The sequence below is a fragment of the Herpailurus yagouaroundi genome, unplaced genomic scaffold (assembly GCF_014898765.1).
Source record: "Herpailurus yagouaroundi ecotype Mexico unplaced genomic scaffold, PumYag 187, whole genome shotgun sequence".
Lineage (NCBI taxonomy): Eukaryota > Metazoa > Chordata > Mammalia > Carnivora > Felidae > Herpailurus > Herpailurus yagouaroundi.
The window spans coordinates 27,513,403-27,537,392 of NW_024412418.1; the positions used below are offsets into that span (position 1 = coordinate 27,513,403).

A 23,990-nucleotide genomic window follows, 5' to 3' on the forward strand; every position below is an offset into this window, starting at 1 on the left:
GTTGTTGATCCATTCAACCTCTAACCCATCTTCTCTCCCAGGAGGTCAGAAGGATGGAACTGAAACTACCAACCTTCCAAACATAGGTTGGTTCCCATGGCAAACCAACCCCATCCTTAGATAGATCCAAAAGTCACCTCATTAACATTAAACTCAGATGTGGTTGAAAGGGGTTTGTTACAAATATCAAGACACCTCTATCATTCTTTTCACTTAAGAAATTCCAAAGGTTTTAGGAACTCTGTGCAGGAATGGGATATGAAGACCAAATATATCTGTTTTATAATAAATCACAATATAACCCTGGTCTTTTTTTTTCTTTCCTCTGTTGAGATGAGTAATAAACGCAAATAGTTCAGCCAAATAATTATGTTTCTGGTAGTCACTGGATGTAGGGTATTGACACTGTAGAGAAAAAATAAAATTACACTGACTTTGTAATATTTAATTGTCTTAATGGTTGTGATTTCATCATTAGTCAGAGACCCTTAATTTTATTTCTGATCAAGTAATTATGCGTCTTCCTTTGTTACTTCACAGAGTGTCTCTGAAACATGTGTCAGATCGCCATATCGTTTATTCACAAAAAATTAGTGCATATTTGTGTGCAAAATATATCATAAGCCCTCAGGTACTTAGTAAGTATATAGTAAAATGCTAAAATGTAAGAGGATATTAGATGAGAAATTACATAATATAGAGGAAGGCCAATTTTAAGTGGTGGTGTTTTTTTTTAATGTTTATTTATTTTTGAGAGAGAGAGAAACAGAGACAGAGCGAGCAGGGGAGGGGCAGAGAGAAAGGGGGAGACACAGAATCCAAAGCAGGCTCCAGGCTCTCAGCTTTCAGCACAAAGACTGACCGGGGGCTTGAACCCACAGACTGTGAGATCATGACCTGAGCCGAAGTCAGATGCTTAACCGACTGAGCCACCCAGGCGCCCCAAGGAAGGCCAATTTTTAAAAAATCAAAAGAAAAAGTTCTGATCCTATTTTCTCTCAATACTGTTTGAAAACGTTTCTTGTTTAGATTTTTACATTTCATTTCTTTCTTCAAAGCAAATAACAAAGAAGCAAATACTTCAAATCCTGTGTCAATAGAAAACCTCAATACACTGCCAAGACAGAATGAATATACTCAAAGATGTAGTCTAAGTAAAAATATTAATGTGTTTTTGATGAATTGCACTACTATTAATTGTTATGGCTTAATTTGACCTAATATCAAGAATATAATTGGATAATTGGCCTAAATAAATAAGAGATGGCTTCAAGCTTTGATTCTTACTAAGAATAAATTATTTCTTAATTTTTCCATTTTTCTTCCACACAAAAAATAAACAGCTACTTCTGAGAACGATTTCATAAACAGCTGTTGTCATATATATTATTTTTAGTGGAGTTAGTACTTATTGCAATTTTAAAACAATTATTTCAAAATGCTAATCCTTGAAATGCACTGAGAAAATTTTGAGGGCTAAATATTTGAGCATTACATTCTCATAGAAACAGTCCTATTGTCCTTGTATAACATCAAGATGAACAGAGTCTTGACAATGTAATATATTTTCATTATACTTTTAATTACAGTTAGTTGTTAATTAAGGACACCTTATACTGAACAGCAGCCATCTGACAAGATTAAAGGGGAAATAATTGGTGTCAGTAGATAAGAACTTTGTCAATATGAGCATAGCTGTAAGTAATTTATGACATATTGAAAAATAATCATAGCATAACAATTCTGGTAATAAAAACATGTTGGTTGGAAGTTGACATCAACTTGTATATTGGGAAGAAATTCTATAGCTTTGCCTATATGCCCAGTTATGACCTTGTTGAATCAATTAAATTGCACTGATGAGGCAATGAGTGGCAAAAAGTAATTTGGGTCACTGCACTGACAGAATCTCCATAGTTTTAAGCTCTCCTTGAAAGTTAGTTTGGCCAACATAATGGATATGATAGTTTTTATCTTGAATTAAATGTCATTTTTGCTTCAAAAATTAATTGACTTGAGTTTTTTGCAAAGGTTCAGCACATGATATGGCATAAGAACTTTCTTGATCCCAGTAGAGGGAAGAAAAGGAGTAAGCAGATGTTAGATAAATTTTAATGTATTTTCATAAAAATGGAAGAACAGAATTTAAGGCATGGTTTAAGTCTGTTAGCTGGTTGTAGAAATTTTGCAGGTTCTCAAGACCTCAATAATAAGAATTAATAGATTTTTATTTCAAGAATTTCTAATTATATGACTCAGCTATCAGCTCATGCTGCTGCTTCCTATTTCATTACCAACCTGTTTATAATTTATTATATTAGATTCATCTTGACCTAGGCTCAAGATTACTTTGTGACAGGCATACTTTTTCCACCTTGGCTGATGATAACTGGCCAGCTCTCTCTAAGGGGCTCTTAGTTCCAATTACCGAGATCAGATGTGATAAGTCAAAATTACACTTTTAGTAGATTCAGTGGGTTACCAATCACTCTTTAAAGCCCAAACCATTGTTCTGTACTTTCTGTTCCTTTATAGTGACTAGAAAATGGTGATGACCAGAGGAAGTTTAGGTGTCATTGGATGAAAAATATGGCAGAACTTCTCCCTTGGCCCTCAACCAGTCACTTCTGGGTGGTTACATAAAGAAGAAATAAAATTTCATACTGTTTAGCCACATTTTTGCAGGTCTGGAGGAGGTAGCTTGATAATTTACACTATCTAATTCAGAGAATTTACACTATAGCTAGAAGTGAAATACTGATATAACAACAACCACAAAAACTAAAATGTGTGCCCTTCACTTTAGTATCAGAGAATAGGTGATAAAGAAACACACAAAACAAGTGACCTCTAAGTACTGAGGTAAAACCACTAAGTGTTGAGGTAAAACAATTTAGTAAAACCACCCTGTGCTATAACTTGAAAGGCATTTATGCGGTCACAACTATTAGAGACTATTACTCTAAGGAAACAGTTAGACAAAGGTAGACTTATAGGAGAGATGGAATGAAATCAAGTTTCCACAAGGAAGAATCACTCTCTATATTCTTATGAATAAGAGTTCTAAAAACCTCATTGGCTGGACTTTTGCTTATAACTATTCTTATTCCATATTAAACAGTACTTAAATTTCACCAGAATTTACTATTTACCACAATAACACATTGAGGCATTCAGAGCAAGTAATATTCCTATTTTCACAAATGCAGTTACAATTGGTCAAGGTCTAGGTCCTACTAATGTCATATTCAAGATGAGACCTTGTGTTTGTGACTCTTAGTTCAGTGTTCTTCCAATAATTGTACATTATAACATAAGGATTCAATTATTTTTATTAGCCATCCTATGTTTTCCGGCATAAATCTTTAATTAATCAGTGTCTACATTTGGACATCTGTCTGTAACATGTTAATATCCACTAGAGAGCATCCAAGTACAAAAAACACTGAACAACTAAGTAGACAAATTATCTCAGCCAGTTGATGTCAGTTATCGTCTTTAGCCAACATCATTCTGCCTTGATGCGCACATATGAACTAAAAAGACCTAGTTATAGGAATGGAGGCTACACATAAGCCCAATATCAGGGACTCTACTTCCCAAGACTAATCTAATCATCATTATTGTCTAATGTCTGAAGTGCCAGCAACAGAGAGCCTTGTGAAGTCTTCATATGATATCATATCTTTTTTCTTTTTCCTTTTCTTTTTTTTTAAATATTTTTAACTTTGAGAGAGAGATAGAGTGTGAGCGGAGGAGGGGCAGAGAGAGAGGGAGACACTGAATCTGAAGCAGGCTCCAGGTTCTGAGCTGTCAGCACAGAGCCCGAGGTGGGGCTCGAACCCATGAGCCGTGAGATTATGACCTGAGCCGAAGTCAGACACTTAGCCGACTGAGCCACCCAGGTGCCTCCATGTGATATCATTTCTTGACTAGACCAAGTGGAAAGTTGATTTCTCTAGAGCCCTTCCTTGGAAAGAACAGAATTACAAAAACCAAAAAAAAACAAAAAACACCACACACACACACACACACACACACACACACACACACACACACACTTATTCTGGGTAATGGATTTGTTTTTTCTATCCCCTGGACTTTGACCTCCAATTTCTGAAGGCTTACCCACTACTTGATGCACTGGAATGGGATCCCACATCACATCGCAGGAGACTAGAGCATTCACTTTCAGCAAAGAAGGTGTGGTTGTGGGATTATGATTGGGAGATCCATTTTTCATATTTCATTCATCACCTGATAGATTGTTGGGACAGCCTGCTGAAACCACAGCTGATTTTCCCCTTTAGGGTGATACTCTGAAGGATAAGATACTATCCTTCAGGACTCTGACTATATATTCAATACAAAAAAAAAAATGTTACCCAGTAGAAAAAATACACTCTCATTTGGAAACCAAGTGAGGAAGCTGAATGGTCTCATTATCATTTCTGATGACCTAAGAGGGATTTGATGCTTTCTGTCTCCACAACTCTGGACCCTGTAGGATCAGAAATCCTGATCTTTAGAAGGAAATTACTTTCACATAGGATACATAAAAGTATCTTATGTAACTATAATTACAAAATTCAGGGGCATCCAGGTGGCTCAGTTAGTTAAGCATCCAACTCTTGATATCAGCTCAGGTCAAGATGTCATGGTTTCTGAGTTCAAGTCCTGCCTCTGACTATATTGACAATGCAGACCATGCTTGAGATTCTCTCTCTCCTCTCTCTCCTCTCTCTCTGCCCCTCCTCAGCTTGTGTTCTCTCTCTCTCTCTCTCTCAAAATAAATAAACTTAAAATAAATAAATTAATTAATAAAATAAAATAAAATAAAATAAAATAAAATAAAATCAGATGATTCCTGAGCATATACGGTGCCTTTTGTTTCCAGGACCTCTACACAAGAAGAGGAATTACTCCCTAGGCAATGGTAATGGACCCCGACAATTATGAGAATGTAGCACTGCTGTTACACGAGACGCAGAAAAAAAATACATGTTAAACTTGGTTGTTCCATTTGGATGCTTCTTACTACACTTTTGACCAATTATAACTATAAATATATAACAACAGCCATTTTCTGAGAAGAGCAGAGGATCCGGGCTCAGACTCCTTTGAAAGCAGGGTCTAGGTAACTTCGCCATGCAAGATACTAAGGCCACAGAGATAGTAGCTCAGAGTGTTGGGAAATTAGAAATCGATAGTGAAAGAGGGAGACAGTAAGCATCATTTTGAGCCCTGAGACCAGCTGTAATTTGTCCAATTAATGTCTATTTTGTATGGTTCTCCTCAGAAAGAAAGGTCCATTTGCATCCTTGAGCAGCAGCTCTCTTAATGAATATGGAAAAGTCAATAAAAAATGCCAGATCTTTCCTAGCCAGGTTTGCTGCCCAGCTGCAGTTTGTGAGCTCAGCAGACAGCCTCCAATGTCCAGATCTTTAAAGTCTGCCTCACCTGCAGACAGCTACCTTGTTTGGGGGAAGCCACATCCAGTGACAGAGGGTCAGGATAGATAAGCCCAGCCATTTCAGCTTCTGTAATACACACTGATAGGCAATGCTCATTGCAGAGGACTCCATCAAATTAGTCATGGTGTTGACAGCCCTGCATTGCAATTAAACTTTTTTCTCTCATCAGCCTTATTGGTCCACCTTCCGTTTACACAATTTCATCTCTGGGGCACCAGGGTGGCTCAGTTGGTTGAGCGTTTGAGTTCGGCTCAGGTCATGATCACATGGTTCGTGGGTTTAAGCCCTGTGTTGGGCTCTGTGCTGACAGCTTAGAGCTTGGAGACTGCTTCAGATTCTGTGTCTCCCTCTTTCTCTGCCCCTCCCCCACTCATGCTCTTTCTCTCTGTTTCTCAAAAATAAATAAACACTAAAAAATGTAAAAAAAAAAAAAATATATATATATATATATACCTGTTCATCTCTAATAAGCTTTTTGTACCTGTATGCATCTGGAGAATCCAACGTGCAAGACATGACTAATAGTATTTCTGCCCCCACTCACCATTAACTACTACTCCCCTCCACAGTTTTCCTTATTATGAAGTTGCTCAGAAAACAGAAACAAAACTTTGAAGAATCATCCTTGGTGACTTTCTTCCTCTCATACTCCGAAAATATTTGGTTTGCTCTCTCTTCAAAATTATCCACAATCTTACCACTGATAATTATTTCCAAAAGTATCATATAAGTCCAAGTTACAACCATGTCTTGCCTATATTATTATAGTAGCCTCCTAACTAGTTTCTCTGCATTGACACAATAAAAATAGTGATCAGTTCACAATATAACTTAGATCTTGCCACTTTTCGGCTGAAAACGCTGCAATCAAGGTAATCAAAAAATGGGACAATGCTGCAGAAAATTTGGCCTTTCATTATTGGCTTAGTCTACCACATTGTTTTATGTTCTGATAACTAAAGTTGCATTTGTGTAACAAAACTCAAATTGAACACACAGATGCATAATGTGGGGGGAGGGAGGGGATATAGTCATAGACATCAAATAGAGTAGTGATATAGATACTTGCTAATTCATTGGCCCAGCTTCAGAAGTGACCCCTTTATAACCTGAAAAGCAAAGACTGTAATTCTTCATTTCACAGTTATTAGTTCTCCAAAAATCATTATTTCCCAGGTTAAAATCCTTGTAGCTATCTTAGAATTAAAAAAAGTATCTTAAAGATTTCACAGAGGAAGTTCATTAGTCCTAGAAGTTAAATGCCACCTGAAAGCTCACAATATAATTTAGAATGAGATCCAGAATTAAATCAGAATTGATGATTTCCATTAGGCAACACCTGTCTTCAGGCATACAGCCCAAATTAACATTGGATGGAACAAATGACTTATCTGTTCAGATTGACCTCTATCACCATGGACCATATACTTAAGTTGATAATGTTTTCCCCAAAGACCCTAAGTCTTCATGTACTTTATTCTCATTTGTGAACATCACTGTATAATATCCAAATATGAAGTCAAATTTTAAAAATGAATGTAAGGAATAAAACTTTCAATAATAGCAAGAGCTTGAACTAGAGACCATAAAGAATCCATGGTGAATAGAGTCTTCATTATTATATATCATTTGCGGCTATGAAATTGATTGACAAGTTGAACAAAAGATTATTTTGGCTATATCAATTTGATCATCTTTCTTTCTGAAAGCATTTTCTATACTCTACCCTAAAGTAATAAGGTCACTAGAGGCTCTGATCTGGAATCAGTACAGCTCATTCATCACATTTAGCCCTTTAGTCTACCCAGATGTAAAATGATGCAGTTCAAACATGGTAATGATGGTGTTTTCATTTGTTTAAATGAAATTCATGCTAAAACAATTGGTGATAATAATGATACAAAAAAGAAGATGAAGGGGGAATCAGAAGAAGCAAAAGGGGAGGGAGAAAGAGGAGTAATATTCATTTTATTTTTATTTTTTAATTTTTTGTTTACTTATTTTGAGAGAGACAGAGCGAGTGGGGGAGGGACAGAGAGAGGGAGAGAGAAAGGATGCCAAGTAGGCGCAGCACTGTCAGTGCAGAGCCTAACGCGGGGGCTCAAACTCAGGAAACTGTGAGATCATGACCTGAGCTTAAACCAAGAGTCAGGCTCTCAACCAACTGAGCCACCCAGGTGCCCCAACACTTTAAAGACTGGTTCCCACCATGAGCCATATTCAATGGTAAATATTGCAAATAGAGCATATCTAGTATTCACAATAAACTTACTTCTAATAACTTCATTTTAGATATGAAAAAATAAGGATCAGGGACTTTTAAAGTAACTTTTCAAAGTCAAAACGACATTAAGTGTCAAAAACCAGAATTCAAACACATAACAGCTTATTTTCTAAAACAACTTAATTGGATCCCACACAGCTTGATTTATTCATTAGTGCATTATATTTACCCAATATAACCTATTAATGATAGATATTTAAGTACAAAGTGGAGGATAATGCTATAAAATGAGAATGCGTTTCTTTGAATTTTAAATCTAAGTTTAATAAAAGATCAAAATACTATAGTTGGAAAACTCTAAATTTTAACTTTACTTAAATATCAAAATTAGATTAATATATTTTATTTTCCTGTATAACCAAAAGAAAAGCATCTTTATTTATAATTTCATAAATAGTTTTTATAATTTAGCTATGAAAGAAAATCATTAATCTCAGTGTCTGAACTAATTTATCCTATGTTCTATTTCTTTGTACTTTTGCTTTTTCTGAATCTATTAACCTCATTAAATTGAAACTTTAGTTTGAATTTCATTTTTTTAAGATCAAAAGCAAAACATAGACTTTGTGGATCTTGTTGAGTATTTGGAAGAGAGGGCACAGATCTCAACTTACTAATGCATTCTCTAATGGCATTCCATAGTTTCAGATTATTATTGATAAAGGGTAAGATGCAAAAAAAGACTCAGATTAGATTTGCTTCATTAAATTAAAATTAGAGTTAATGAATGACTAGTTGATTGTGTTATCATTAATTTTATCATAACCTACAGATTTATAAAAAGGAAGTTACTTTTTTCCACATTTCTGCAAATTAGGATGAGTAAATTCAGGTTAATTATCAGGTGGTGGATTGGGGGCAGTATGCATTGTGGTTTACAGAAATAGCTTCCCTTTAAGCATAGTTATTCAGAAAGAAAAATTAAACACATTTTTCAAAAGCATATTTATTCAGTAATAATAATCCTAGTAAAAAAGTATATGCAATTAAATAATTTAAAAAGTTTCAACTCTAGGGGCGCCTGGGTGGCGCAGTCGGTTAAGCGTCCCACTTCAGCCAGGTCACGATCTCGCGGTCTGTGAGTTCGAGCCCTGCGTCAGGCTCTGGGCTGATGGCTCAGAGCCTGGAGCCTGTTTCCGATTCTGTGTCTCCCTCTCTCTCTGCCCCTCCCCCGTTCATGCTCTGTCTCTCTCTGTCCCAAAAATAAATAAACGTTGAAAAAAAAACAAAAAGTTTCAACTCTGGAGATTCTCCACTATTCAAATTAGGTTTAGTGTAACCGTAGGCTAAGGCATTCTATGTTTTGATGTGTCTACAAACAGTGAAATAGTGAGCCTATGACTCATGACATATCTGGCTCAAGCAATTTGTCCATAAGTTTCCAGCAAGATTCTTTGCCTACCTTCTGCTCTCCTAGTCTTTTTCCAAGTGACTTTTATTTTTTCAGTAATGATAAGCTAGGTGTTACTGATCACGATTTCATTGATCTCCCTCAGCTTGATCCTTGCCTAATTGAGAAAATAAAATCTTTTACTCTTATTTCCTATTTGCTTTCTATGGAATTAACCATAGACCCACAGTAATTACAATAAATTCCAGGTCACATCTGTTTAAGCAAAATCTTTAATCCTTCACAGGCTGTCACAACTCTATACCATTTATGTTATATATATTCATTCTCATTTGAGGATATTTGACTTCCTGGTGTTCTTTATTCTTTACCAGTCATCCATATTAAGGTGCTCAAATGGTTACTCTTGTGGAATAGGCAATTATTATTCAAGATGGGATAAATCTGTTACAAGGTAAAATGTATTATGTCTCGTATTATGGATTTCAGCTTACTTAAAAACACACCCAATTAAATAGAGCATAATGAGATTTCTGAGTTGAATTCTGAAATGGTGTCTATACACACATAGCCATAACATTAAGGGAAGACTGCCACGTATACATAAGTCACATGTGTCATGATATTAGGGAGGCTATATATAGGCTATTTTCTACTAAATTGAGAGCATAACATCAACATTGTTATTATATTCTGTCTACCTATTTTATTGTCTTTTATAAGTGCACTTAGAAAAAATAGATACACAAGTTGTTTACCTTATTTTTTTAACCTGCAAAACTCCTGTTTTTCTCTTTATTAGTAGAGAAATCTCATCTTTGACTCCATTTTTTAAAGTTATCAGGCAGCCATTGGCTGACACATCACATAATTCTTATGCTTTGTCTTTTTTATTTCTCTTTCAAAATACTTACCATCAGATATGGCTTAGACTCAGATTTTTATGCCAAAATGATCTTTTTAGCAAACAATGTAATTTTCTTTAGATTATTTACATTCTCAGCTTTTCATTTATCCATCTATGGTTTATTTTAACTACAAACTTACCAGTTATTCTTTATTATTAGAAAGGATAAAAATATCTATGAACCATTATTTTCGTCTTCCTAAATTAGAATCATAATAATTAAGAAGCCATTTACTAATTGGAAACATGGAACTAAATTTCAAAGACCCTTTTTTCTCTGTGTTCCAGACTCTAAATAGTAAAAATAGCAAAGTTGAACTGAGCAGGTCCTTTAATGTTACAAATGTCACTTTCCAACTTAGTCTCTTTTTTCAACACAAATGGATAAGACCTTTTTTTTTTTTTTTTTAAGTGTTTAACTGCTGATTCCTTGAGTGCTTTGAAATGGAACCTGCCTATTCTGATACATCCATTTTCTTCTCCCTTATCTTTTCAGTTCTCTGGTGCATAGGAATGTGTTATTTAGCCATCAGAATCTATCATTCTGCGCCCCCCGCCCCGCTAGGCAAGGACATGCAACTTTATGTGAAGCTGACAGTATTAATAATAAAGACAAGTTCTATTGCCATCCATTGGGTAACTACTTTATGGAGGCACAGCTAGGCATTTTGGATATATTCTTTCTAATATTCACAACAACCACACATGGTAAATTTCATGGTCTCTGTTTTATAGAAAAGTACAGAGAGGCTCCAGAGGTTATAAAACTTGCCTATGATTCCATAGGTAATAATACAGACTGGATGTGAACCCAGTCCATCTGTCTCCAGAACCCATTAAATTTTCATTAAGTAGGAGCTTCATTTTCTTAGGTTATGTCTTCATTTCTGTTCTTCACTTTTACCACCCACTATCTAAATTCTAATCTTTTAAGCTACATATATCCTATTTCTATATTTATATATCTATGTATCTATGTATCAATATACCATCTATTGGCAATCTTAAATTTATTCAGTAAAAAAATGCTCACTGAAATATCTTCCTTTGGATGGGATAGAAGCTGTCTTCAGAATCAAGTTCTATAATCTGCATTTATAATTTCTTGTACCCAAATATCTGTCCCGAAAACATTGGCTGCATGTTTCCTGGACTATGGATCCATTTTCTAGATTTACTGTCTTTAATCTAAATGGTAGATTACTCTTGATTATTATCCTTGGCTACTTGCTTAGATTAAACAGAGTGCCTTAACTTTGATCCTCATGACCCTTTGCTTCAACATTTTCTTCTTGATGAAAAAGAGATTAGAATAATGACAAAGGTTTTGACTTTTATAGACAGACCTGAATTTGAACCTTAGCTTGGTAATTTATTAAGTGTATGCAAGATCCTTTATTTGACCTTATTCCAAAATTCAGCAAGTTTCTGATTCTCATTCCGATGTTATACCTACACTATGCCAACTAACATTGTTTGGCTTGGTTTTTAATTTATTTCCGAAATACAAACGAACAAAAACAGATCACCCATTTCTCCTATGCTCTAACGCTGGCAACTATCAACCTGTTCTGTATGACTCTGACCTTGCTTTTTTTGTTTAATTAATTTATCTTTAGATTCCACATATAAGAGAGACTATATGGTATTTGTCTTTTTTTGTCTGACTTCACTTAGCATAATTCCTTTGAGGTCCATCCATGTTGTAGTAAATGGCAAGATTTCATCCTTTTATATGGCTGAATAATATTCCATTGTTTATGTATACCATTCATCCATCAGTGGCCACTTAGGTTACTTCATACATTGGCTATTATAAGTAATGTTGCAATAAACATGGGGTTCCATATATCTTTTCAAGTTAGTATTTTATTTTTCTTTGGATAAATACCCAGAAGTAGAATTGCTGGATGATATGGTAGTTTTATTTCCAATTTTTGAGAAAGATCCATACTGTTTTCTGTAGTGGCTGCACCAATTTACATTCCCACCAACCATGAGTGTGTTCCCCTTTCTCCACAACCTTGCCAACATTTATTATTTCTTGTCATTTTGATACTAGCCATTCTAACAGGTAAGTAAAATTTATTCCAGCAAGATGTGGTCCAATAGTTGCGAATAAATCAATGTGATACATCACATTAACAACAAAAAAAAGATAAAAACCATGTAACTATCTCAATAGATATAGAAAAAGCATTTGACAAAATGTCAGATCCGTTCATGATTTAAAACAACAACAAAAACAAACTCTCAACAAGAAAGTAGCAGAAAGAGAAATTAAGACAATCATCACAAGTCTGTGCTGAGCTCTGCCGCCTGAGCCTCAGCAGTACCCCTAGTCTTGCCCCATGAGCACCACTGGGGAAAACAAGGCCAGCTCCACAGGGACGGCGGCGGGGTGGGGTGGGGCGGGGCGGGGCGGGGCGGGGTGGGGTGGGGCGGATCTGGGGCTGGAGCTGTGGCAGGGGGCACGTGACTGGGGTGGTGCTGGGCGCCTCCACTGTCTGCCAGGCACCGAGGTCGAGGGGGCTGGGTCTACTGGGGTTTACGTGCTGTGGAGCAGGACCATTGGAGAGGTGAAGGCAGTGATGTCCAGAAGCCTGTGGTCGATTTCTTGATGCAACTAGAGGATTACACGCCTATGATCCCAGATGCGGTGCCTAGTTACTACCTGCACGGCGCTGGCTCTGAGACCTTGGACCCAGGCATAATTCGGCTCATCTCCCTAGCTGCAGCTGCCCAGAAATCCATCTCAGATATTGCCAGTGATGCCCTACAGCACTGAAAAATGAAGGGCACAGCTTCCAGCAGCTCTGGAAGCAACAGCAAGGACCGCAAGCAGCACGCTAACCATGGAAGACTTGACCCCTGCAGTCAGCGGAGTATGGCATCGATGTGAAGAGGCCTCACTAGTTCACCTGAGCCACTGGACCTAAAGGCACTTGTTTGTCCCCTTGTCCCCACACCAGCCTGTTTCCATAAAAAATTTATTGTGACACGGAAAAAATAAAAACACAATCCTGTTTAAAATTGCACCAAAAAGAATAAAATACCTAGAATAAATTTAACCAAGGAGGTGAAAGAGCTGTAATCTGAAAATTATAAAACATTGATGAAAGAAATTGAAGACAACTCAGGGAGTTTTTCATGAATCAAAAGTATGGAGATCAAAGTACACTTTGAGCTATAGAAATGTATGATGCCATCTTACTAATAAAATGGAATAATAAATGTATCATTGATACGAAGCCTGCATTAGTTTAGAAGCAGCGACTTGGTGTCTGGTCTGGAATTTTGAAGTCTGAACAACTTTTTGAGATCACTTAGCACGGCTGATTTTCTCATTTGTGTTATTAGAGATTTGGGCACTGTGAGATTATTATTCAAATTAACCCAGAAAATGGGGCGCCTGGGTGGCGCAGTCGGTTAGGCGTCCGACTTCAGCCAGGTCATGATCTCGCGGTCTGTGAGTTCGAGCCCCGCGTCGGGCTCTGGGCTGATGGCTCAGAGCCTGGAGCCTGTTTCTGATTCTGTGTCTCCCTCTCTCTCTGCCCCTCGCGCGTTCATGCTCTGTCTCTCTCTGTCCCAAAAATAAAAAAAATAAAATAAATAAAAAAAAAACAAATTAACCCAGAAAATAAGCCAAGAATTTAGTTCTTCAAACCCTTAGCCCAGTTCAGTATCTAGAATATTCCCTTTAATTCATAAAAGTCTATAAAACATTATTTCTCTTCAGTGGGCATGGTGATCACACACACATCTGAATAATGAAAAAAACCAAGTTTTTACAAATAGGGTGATGTTATTTCTTGCTATTTTTCAATATCTTCTGCTACATAAAACTGGTCCCCAATCTTCAAACTAATTTTTAATTTTCTTCCCTCGATTATTTGTGTTTTACTTTTTTTTGGGGGGGGGGAGGAGTTCTTTTTTTCCTCCTGAAGGAAAAATTAGTATGAGATCAGTGATATAATATATACTTTTATACCTATGACTATTACCGGTTATTTATTGATTCTAGCTGAGATTTAGAGCACATATAGAATAAAAGTAATATGAATAAAAATAATTATAATAAGTTACAACTGTGCAGTGACCCTTGAACAACACAGGGCTTAGGAGCACCAACACCCCTATGCAGTCAAAAATCCACATATAACTTTTGACTCCCCCAAAACTTAACTGCTAATAGCCTACTATTGACCAGAAGCCTTACTGATAACATAAACAGTTGATTAACATATATTTTATATATGTATTATATACTGTATTCTTACAATAAAATAAGTTAGAGAAAATAAAATGTTATTAAGAAAATCATAAGGAAGATGGGGCACCTAGGTGGCTCAGTCAGTTAAGACTTGATTTTAGCTCAGGTCATGCTCTCACAGTTTTTGAGTTCGAGTCCCACACTGGACTCTGCACTGACAGTGGGGAGCCTACTTGGGATCCTCTCTCTTCCTCTTTCACTCTGCCTCTCCTCCCTTACTCTTCCTCTTTCAAAAATAAATAAATAAACTTTAAAAAAAGAAAATTAAAGGAAGATAAAAATATATTTATAGTACTATACTGTATTTGTTGAAAAAAATCGGTGTATAAGTGGACCTGGCTGTTCAAACCTGCGTTCAAGTGTCAAACTTATGTAGAATTTTTACCTCTTACAAAGCACTCTGATGAATTGCATCACGTCTAATTCTCATAGCAGCTATGTAATTAGAATTTATTGCTTGCATTTTATCAATCAGGGAAGTAAAGCTTGAAGAATGCTTTACTCAGCACAGATCTCACACTTAACTAATGGCAGTGATGAGACACCAGATCTCTGACTAAAGACTGAGCACTTTCTAGGACACCCCATCACCGATTTTTAGTATCTTAGTATGTGTACACACTTCTTTCTCACATACACAAGTCTCCTATGCAGTTTGGACTCACACACGTGAATTTAGTTGGCAAGACACAGAATAGTGCAGAGAACTAAACTAACTATATTGTGATCATATAAATGCAGCCCAATCCTCCTCTCCAAGCAACATCAATATTAGCCACCACATAATCTATATCCTGTTAATTCCAACATGACTTGGTCACTGCAGACAGCACTGAAATACAGTGACTGTAACCATATTCTATTAACTACAAATGGTTAATGATCCAAACTCCTTACTCTACTGTCCTAAGGGTTCTCTAGAGATCCATTTCCTTCCACAAACCATGGCCTTGCCTTCAGATACTGAGACCAATTATTTTTTTTAATTTTCTCTAATGTAGCATAACTCTGTCTTTTGACTACAAGTTTTAATTTAGGAAACAGCTAGAATTCATTTGGCATTCAGTCTGATGATGAAAGTTGATGACCAGATACAATCATATGTTCTTGATTTCATGTTGTCACTAAAAACAAACAAAAAATAATAAAGTAAATAAATACATAAATAAATAAAAATCTTCTCAGACGTATCCCATAAAATCCACAAAGAATAACTGGAATAATTTAAGAGCTCTCTTGACCAACTTCCCTTAAAACATTTGCTAGCAAATCATTAATAAAGGTCTTGGTAAAAATTCGGAACATTCTATTGAATTGCATTTTTTCTGTCATTTACTAATTTTAAGATGTTTAATGTCATCATTATTTGGGATGACAAAACTCTGCCTCAGGCCTGATATTAAATCAAGCACAATGTAAAAAGGGCCTCTAAAAACAAAGCCAATTTCCCAAATATGAAAGTCCACAAAAAGAGTGTTTCTGTTTAAAACATATTTTTCTTGGTACTGCACTGACACAAACATAAAAGTACTTCAAGAAATTTTCTGAATAATTCCAATTTTTGGCTACTTTTGTCTTTGATGCCAGTTTCTTTAATTACTTTAAAGGTCTTGTAAATCTTTTCAACCAGAAGATGGTGTCAGGAATCCCCTAAATTCCCTTTGAGATTGAGGGTGATCAGAAAAGTAGAATGAACAATGAGAATCAACGCAGAAACTTCAAATGGAAAAAGAAGGTCTTTCCTCTTTAAACCACATTGATGGGCTGTGGAAGCCTTCATCCTGCTCCGGTTGGATGCTATCTCCCTCAACGTCATTAGGAGACATGACACGAAGAAGTTTCCTAGGGTTTGAAGTATAGATAGGAAAAATAACCTGCATTTTCAGTTTCTGGAAGAGACATCGTAACACATTTCTCCACAGCAATGGTCAGCATTGATCAAACCAGTAACAGCAATGCAGGAAATACATATAGAATAGATAGGCTTATTTCGTCAGAGGCAAGCCTTCTCAACACATATGTATCATTGTCAAAAAAGTGTGAGGGGTAGAAGCTTCACTTACTGCAGAGAGAGCTGTTTCATCACTAGAGACAATGGGTCCTCATTATCATCATTAATCATCATCATCATCATGGTTTTGTCTTCAGGACTAACGTTTGCTGGACATGTGCTATATTCTAGGCAGTGTTCTGAGTACATACACTAATTCATTTAATTGTCACAACATTTACATGAGGTACACAATACATTATTTCCATATCACAGAAGGGGAAGTGAGAGGTGAAAGAAGGAAATTAACATGCAGAGGTTTCCATAGATTGTAATTAGTTGCATTCAGCACTCAAGATATTCCATGACTTGAGAGTTTACCTCTTGATAACTAAAATCTATTGTCTCCCTGTAATGGCTCTGGAATCAGACAGAAGTGGGTTACATTATTAAATTCATCTTTCACTCTTTTGGAGACTATGGTCAAGTAACAAACATACTAAGTCTCATTTTCATCCTCCGGAAAGTGAGCAAATGATAATAGCTATTTCACAAAGATGTGAACTTTAAACAAAAGAATGATAAAAATGCTTCTGGAAGTGAGACTTATCCTTAAGATACCAAAATAATACTTTAGTAATTAGTGTTATGTGTGTGCATGTGTATACAGGGGTGTGTGTGTATGTGTGTGTGTGTGTGTGTGAATGTGACAAGAAGTATTAATCAAATTTGATGTTTCCTCAGAGAGTAATTTAGCACTCTGAAAATCTTGCTGATTAATCAGCGGTCAAGAAGACTTTTAATCTAAGTGCTTAATTAATTTAGCTAATGGCATAAACAATACCAGAGGACATAAGAAGTGAGGCAGCTCAGATTTTTGGTGCTCTTCATTCTGCTGCATTTCTCCTTTTTGGTCTTGCTTCCCATTCCTTATTCTCCCATGTTCTTTTTATTCTACTTTTATTGTAAGGAAGAAGAAGATTTGTCAGAGTTGGAATCTGGGAAGCAATGGACAAGTCAAGTACATTCCCCACCCCATCTCTATATACACACTTAAAGCCCTGAGGTAATAACCCTGAAACATTTGCAGGGATATTATAGTAAAGGAGCTTGAGGAATCCTCCTGCCTTGTACGACATACAAGACTCCTTTATTCTCTATCACATCATATTATTCTGCAATATCTGCTTCACACTATCAATTTGACAAAGATTCAAAAGCCAATCACATCTATGATGTTATGTTATCACCAAAACCTGCTCAATGGCTCGAACTCAGGACAACAAGTTCAGGCAAGGGTTATTAAATTCACTAGAACAACATAAATGGGAAAAGGGTGGGTAGATATTCAACTTTAGCATTTTCCATTCAACCCATCAGTGACTCTGGGAATGTTACATGTACTTTGCTTTTCTGAGAGTATTCTTAGATATCTGGAGTTCCTCCAGGTACAAGAATGAGTAGTGACTGTAAGGCTATGCGTCTTGCCTTTTCGACGTTTTGACAATCATGTAAATTATTCCAATGGTACAAGTTGGAAGTTCCTAAAATATGAGATTAATAGGGAATAAATGGGATTTCCCCAAAAAATCCTCCGTGAGAAAATTTCTAATTTTAGCATTGCTTTTCCTGAAATACTTCCCACCCACTGCCCCTGTTCTAAAGGTTTGTTCTGTCAAATATTTTTTTAGTTAAATCGACTTTGTGGTTATAGGTTTACTAGCAAATATGTCACTTAAAGCCAATTATGTATTCTGTATGTATTTACTCCCACAATCAATATGATTGGTAGCAAAAGGGCTAGGTGGATCTATTGAGGTTCTTCTGGGTTTCAGGCTAGTTCCTAAAGGTAATTTTTTTAGTCTAACTCTAATATATAAATTTGCCAGAAGGACATTTCTTTATAAGCTTATTTATCCTGAATAATTATGTAGCGTAAGAAAATATCAGCCTACCAAATCAATGTAAAACTTATCAAATCAAAGAGGTACTGGTGAAAGAATTTTTGGAAATATGTTTTCTTAATCATGGCTGGTAAGTGAATTAGTTACATCTGCACTTTAGAATAGAGCTGTCTGCCTCCAAAGAGCTCATCTTCTGTGCTTTCAAATTTCCTTGACACGCTACTAAAGTTACCTTTCATTCAAATCTTCCAGTTGTCGTGTGCTTATTAATAATAATTACCATTTGTAGGTTTCTTACTATGATCCCGAAACTATGTGTTACGGGCTGAATTGTGTCCCTCCAAAATTCATAAGTGAAAGTCTTAACCCCCAGTGTGACCGTATGTGAAGGTGGGGTCGTCAGGAAGTAGTTAAGGTCAAATGAGCTTTAATCCAATAGGACCAATGTCCTTAAAAGAAAAGCAAGAGATACCAGGGATGCTACCTACATATAGAGGAAGGCCATGTGAGGACACAGTAAGAAGATGGTCGTCTATAAGCTAGAAAGAGTGTCTTACCTGAAACCAACCAGGCTAACACTTCGTACTTTGACCAAAGAACCTTATGGAACAGCAAATAAATTCCTGTTGTCTAAGCCTTCTAGTTTGTGGTATTTTGTTAGGGCCACCCTAGCCAACTAATACGTTCTAATACTGAAGAAAGTATATGATTACTACCAGCTTTTTGATTATGAGGCTTAGAAATGTGAAGTACAGTTACCAGAATCACACAACTAATGAAGGACACCTCTGGACAACTCTTACCACTGCATGAGAGAGGACTAGAAAAGCATGTCTTTGGATGTTTATTAATAGGAATTGACCAAGATGGCTTTAATATTCCCCTCAGCCTGACTAAACTTTGGACAGCTTTCTTCCTGACAATCGGCCTTTGACCTCTTTTCTTAGAGCATTTACTTTAGAAAGTTTGCAATTGTATATTATGTACACATTATTTGAAATGTGTATGTAAGTCTTCTCCCAGACTCTTGCCAGTTTTATAATCAAGGAAATGTCTTTCTCAACGACTTGGGAACCACCTTTTTGAAATGTGAACGTTGAAAGAAATAGTGCCCCTACCTCCCAGTCTTCGTGGAAGGTGGGAACCTAACCTAAATAAACATCAAGGAGCAATCACACATGGCCTAATCATGGGGAAAAACAACTGCCAGCACAGGACTAAGTGTGCTCTCACTAATGTCATCCAGGACTTTTCCACTTGCTCACCCCCACACTTAAGAGCGCTCCCAGAGTTGAGTTCACTCTTTCTCCTTTTTACACTAGTTTTGTATAAAGGCTTCTGCCTGCTTCACTATCCAGTGCAAATTTTGCTCTGACAGACTTTAAAGGGACCCAGACACCAAATATCTAGAATGGGATGTCAGCAGAATTTAACTTCTTAAAGTATACGTAGAGGAGAGTGACAAAATGGAAGCATCTAAGATGCAGAAACCTGGAAATGGGTGCTCAGAGGCTGTCGGGAGTAATCATTTAGATATTTGGGTCATTGAAAAGTAGAGCAGGCAGCACCCAGTTTTTAAAATGTGTGTCTCAGTTTGAGTTCCCCAGAGGAATACCCCAAGGCAAGAACTCAAGCGCAAGTAGCTTGTGTAAAGATGTGAAAGAAACACCAGTGGTAGAGAAATGAAGCTAAGAGAAAAGGCAGCCAATAAAGACAAACTTTTCAAGCCAGCTACTATTGCCAGTGAATGGAGACTAATCTCTCATGAGAAACTTTGGAAATCAGTGTAAAACGCACCACACAAAATGTGAGGGACCTAGGATATTTGTGCACCAGCTCTGGTAGGCACTGAAGATCGAGGTTATTAATCATAAGCATTTCTTTCCTGCCGGGGAAGCAGCCAAAACTCTCAAGTGGCCTCCAACCACAGGGAGTTCTATAATGAAGTGTCCAAACGCTTCTTTCCATTTCCATCATGTATTCCTTCTGAAGGATATTAAAGCAGTGCTGTTGGTTCCCCAGTGTATTGAATATACTTTTAAATAAAATGGGCAGTGCTGTTTCTTGTTGTTTTCCTTACCAAGGCTTCTCCCAGATCCTAATAAATATATCACCTCAAGGACAAAATATTAAGGAGACAAATTTTTCTAAGTCAAAAGTTTTCCAGGAGTTTCTGTGTTGTCATAAAAGTATTATGGTTTAACCTAGAGATAAAAAGAGCTTCTTAGAACTATTTTATTTCTACTAGGAGGAAAATTGATGTCTGTTTTAGTACCTTGGCCACACTATAACTTTTGGATGCAGGAAAGGCAAATCCTTAATAACACATATTCTGCGATTAACGAGAGTTCATACTCCTAAGCCGTTAAGAATGACTCAGAAGGTGAGATGAAGCATAATTCTATTTATCAGATGAAAATATTCCAATTTCAGCTCTCTTGCTTACTGTCTCAAAGACCTTGAAGCTAACAAAAATACCTTAAAGCTAACAAATTATTTTGTCAGAAAGAATCATATACATACACACACCTACATGTACATGAATACTCCATACATTACCTACGCATATACAATATATTTTTTTCTTAGACAAGAATCTTAGGTTATTTTTCTGTAAAATGGGGACAGGAAAATCTTACCCTGCCAGACTTTTGTTATGGAAAAGAACTAACACAACTTTATTGCAACGTGAGTTATCATTTCCACATCCCTACCTATCACAGCCTCTGACACAAACTTACCCCCAGATGCCAAGGATATCCTTTCCTCCTTGTCCATACTTCATCACTTCATCAGCCACTTTTAATGAAGTCTTGTCTTCCTTGGCTTTCAGTACATTTAGGAGTGTTTTTTTGTTTGTTTGTTTATTTGTTTTTGCTGATTTTGTTTTTTATATTTATAGAAATAGATGAAATAAAAGCATCACAGTCCATTTTTAAGGTAGGGGAGAAATTGGGGCACCTGGGTGGTTCAGTCAGTGAGATGTCTGACTCCAGCTCAGGTCATGATCTCACGGTTCGTGGGTTCGAGCCACGTGTCAGGCTCTGTGCTCACAGCTCAGAGCCTGGAGCTTGCTTTGGATTCTGTGTCTTCCTGTCGTCTCTCTGCCCCTTCCCAACTTGTGCTCTGTCCCTCTGTCTCACTCCCAAAAATAAATAAACATTAACAAAATTTAAATAGAGGAGAAGTAAATAATAGAGGCAACATGTGTGTACTCACTAGCTTACTAGCATACTTTGTTTCAAAGTGTTAAGCTCACTGCTGATTATTTTTCACCAAAAGATAAAACAGTTAATAACTTCTTTTCTTTTTTTAAATTTTTCTGTGAAAGGAGACAAGCGACAGAGTTTTGTTCAAGGTAAAATAGTTGGGTTTACTCAGGAGAAACCCAATTTAAAAGGAATTACATAGATAAAAGGCAAAAATAAGAACTTAACCCAATGTCGCAAATTCTTCAGTAGATGATAATGACATTTTTCTTTTGGAAAAAGTAAAAAAGTAAAATACTATAGTGATTACATTATCATATCTTCCTGATGCTGCAATAGCAGAATGGAGCCCAGAACTTATTTTTTCCAGACTAGGAATATCAGCCTTAAACCTGCATATGCTTGCAAACATAAAGCTGATCATAGAGTAGCTAATTTCTGAGTAATTGACAACCTTTCTTTTTCTTTAACTGAAGTAGCCTATAGCCATTTGCTTTATAGAATTCAGAATTTGGGAATTATAGTTAAGAGCTGTCAAGAAATCAAAGGAGAAGGGCCCCTTGTTTGTTCAATTGGTTAAGCATTGGACTACAGCTCAGGTGGTGATCTCACAGTTCATGAATTCAAACCCTGCTTGGGACTCTCTGCCATCAACGCAAAGCCCACTTCAGATCCTCTGTCTCCCTCTCTCTCTGCCCCTCCCCTGCTCGCACTCTGTCTCTGAAAAATAAACATTTTGAAAACTTAAAAAAAAGAAATCAAAGGAGAAAAGCAATCAGTACTAAGAAAAAAAAGTGATTAATTTTATTTAGAAATTAATCAAAACCAATATTGAAAGTTGGCAATTTTATATGGTTCAACCTTATAGATGAACTAGACATACAACTTTTCATGGATCCATGCAAAGACAGCAACCATTCTTCTATGATGAGGATTCTTAAAAATGTACAAAAAATGTACAAAATTCTAGGTCATTTTAGTAAGTATAAAATGCATAACTTTTCATTCATTCAATAAATATATATTGAGTAACTACATGTACAAGACCATTAAGAAAACAAGTAATATCCCTGTCTTCATGGTTCTTAAATTCTATCGTGCAAAAAATAAATAAGAAAAATAAATAAAATGCATATTACCTATTATACATAACAATAAGAGCTAAGGGGAAAAATAAAGTAGGGAAGGAGGATATTGTATATAAGAGTAATAGTTCCAATTTTATTTCATTTTATTTCTTAATTTTTAAATGTTTATTTATTTTTGAAAGAGAGAGAGAGACCAACGTGGAGAGGTGGAAGGGCAGAGAGAGAGGGAGACAGAATCTGAAGCAGGCTCCAGGCTCTGAGCTGCCAGCACAGAACCTGACACAGGGCTCGTACCCATGAACAGTAAGATCATGACTTGAGCAGAAGTTGGATGCCTAACCGACTGAGCCACCCAGGTACCCCATATTGGTTCCAATTTTAAAACAGGTAGTTTGGGAAAGCTTCAAAGAAAAGTGAAGACCTAAGAGATATAATGGATGAAATCATGCAAAAGTTTGTAAGATGTGATTTCAGGAAGATTGGACCATGAGTGCAAAGGCACTGAGGCAGGAGTTTGCCTCATGTATGAAGAAGTCAAGTGTGGACAGAAAGGAATGGGCTATAGGGAATGTAGGAGGAGGAAATTCATATGGTAGGACCAGATTAAATTGTGTTGTAACTACTTTGATTTGTACTTCAAATGAGAAGTAAAGGCACCAGAGGGGTTAAGTGAAAGAATACTGTAGCGTCGATTATCACAGAGTAATTCTGACTATTATGGTGGGAATAGATTTTGGAGGCAAAATACACAGTCAGGATGACAAGTTGGAAGACTGTTCCAATGTTTTCAGACAAGAGCATTGATGGTTCGACCTGGTAAGTTAGTGGATGAGGGAAGAGTAAATGGAATAGCTATTTGATTATAAATGTAGCTACAGGATTTCATCACAGACCCAATTTGGGACCTCAGAAAAGCTGAGTAATTAAGAATGATTCCAAGATTTGGCCTGACCAACAGAAGAACAGAGTTTCAATTAACTAGTTGTACAAGACTGTAGGAGGAGCAAAATTGGAATAGAAAGAATATACGTAACTCAAGTTGTGAATATACTGACCTTGAGAGACCTATTCGTCAGCCAAGAATTGCAAAAACAGTTTCTTATGTGGGTCTGGCATCCAGAGAAAAGGATTGCATTTGACATACATATTCATCAGCAGAGACTAAATGAGATGACCTAGATATAAAATTATAAAATATAAAATTGTATGGGACAAATAGAATATTGGATAATACATAACATAAAGGCGTTTTTACATAGGAAACATTTCTGCCAAACGTGTTGTGCCTATTTCTTTGATATTGGATCTCACCTTGAGATTCCTATTGATGGAAAAGCACAGGTCAGAAGAAAAGCCTACAAAGAATAAGAATAAACTGCCTACCTTGGAAAAAATACCTCTTCAATTCCCCTTTTCACTTCTAAGCTCATTGCTCACAGCAGACTAAGACTCTAAGAACTCAAACTATATCAAGTATCAATAAACTGCAATTTACACCCTGTCATGCAGC

At 36.5% G+C, this 23,990-nt stretch overlaps 1 pseudogene; it reads left to right on the forward strand.

Moving 5' to 3' along the window:
* Positions 1-12,941, forward strand: part of LOC121043746 (transcription initiation factor TFIID subunit 10-like) — a 33,751-nt pseudogene extending 20,810 nt beyond the window's left edge.
* Positions 12,942-23,990: the final 11,049 nt, after the last annotated feature.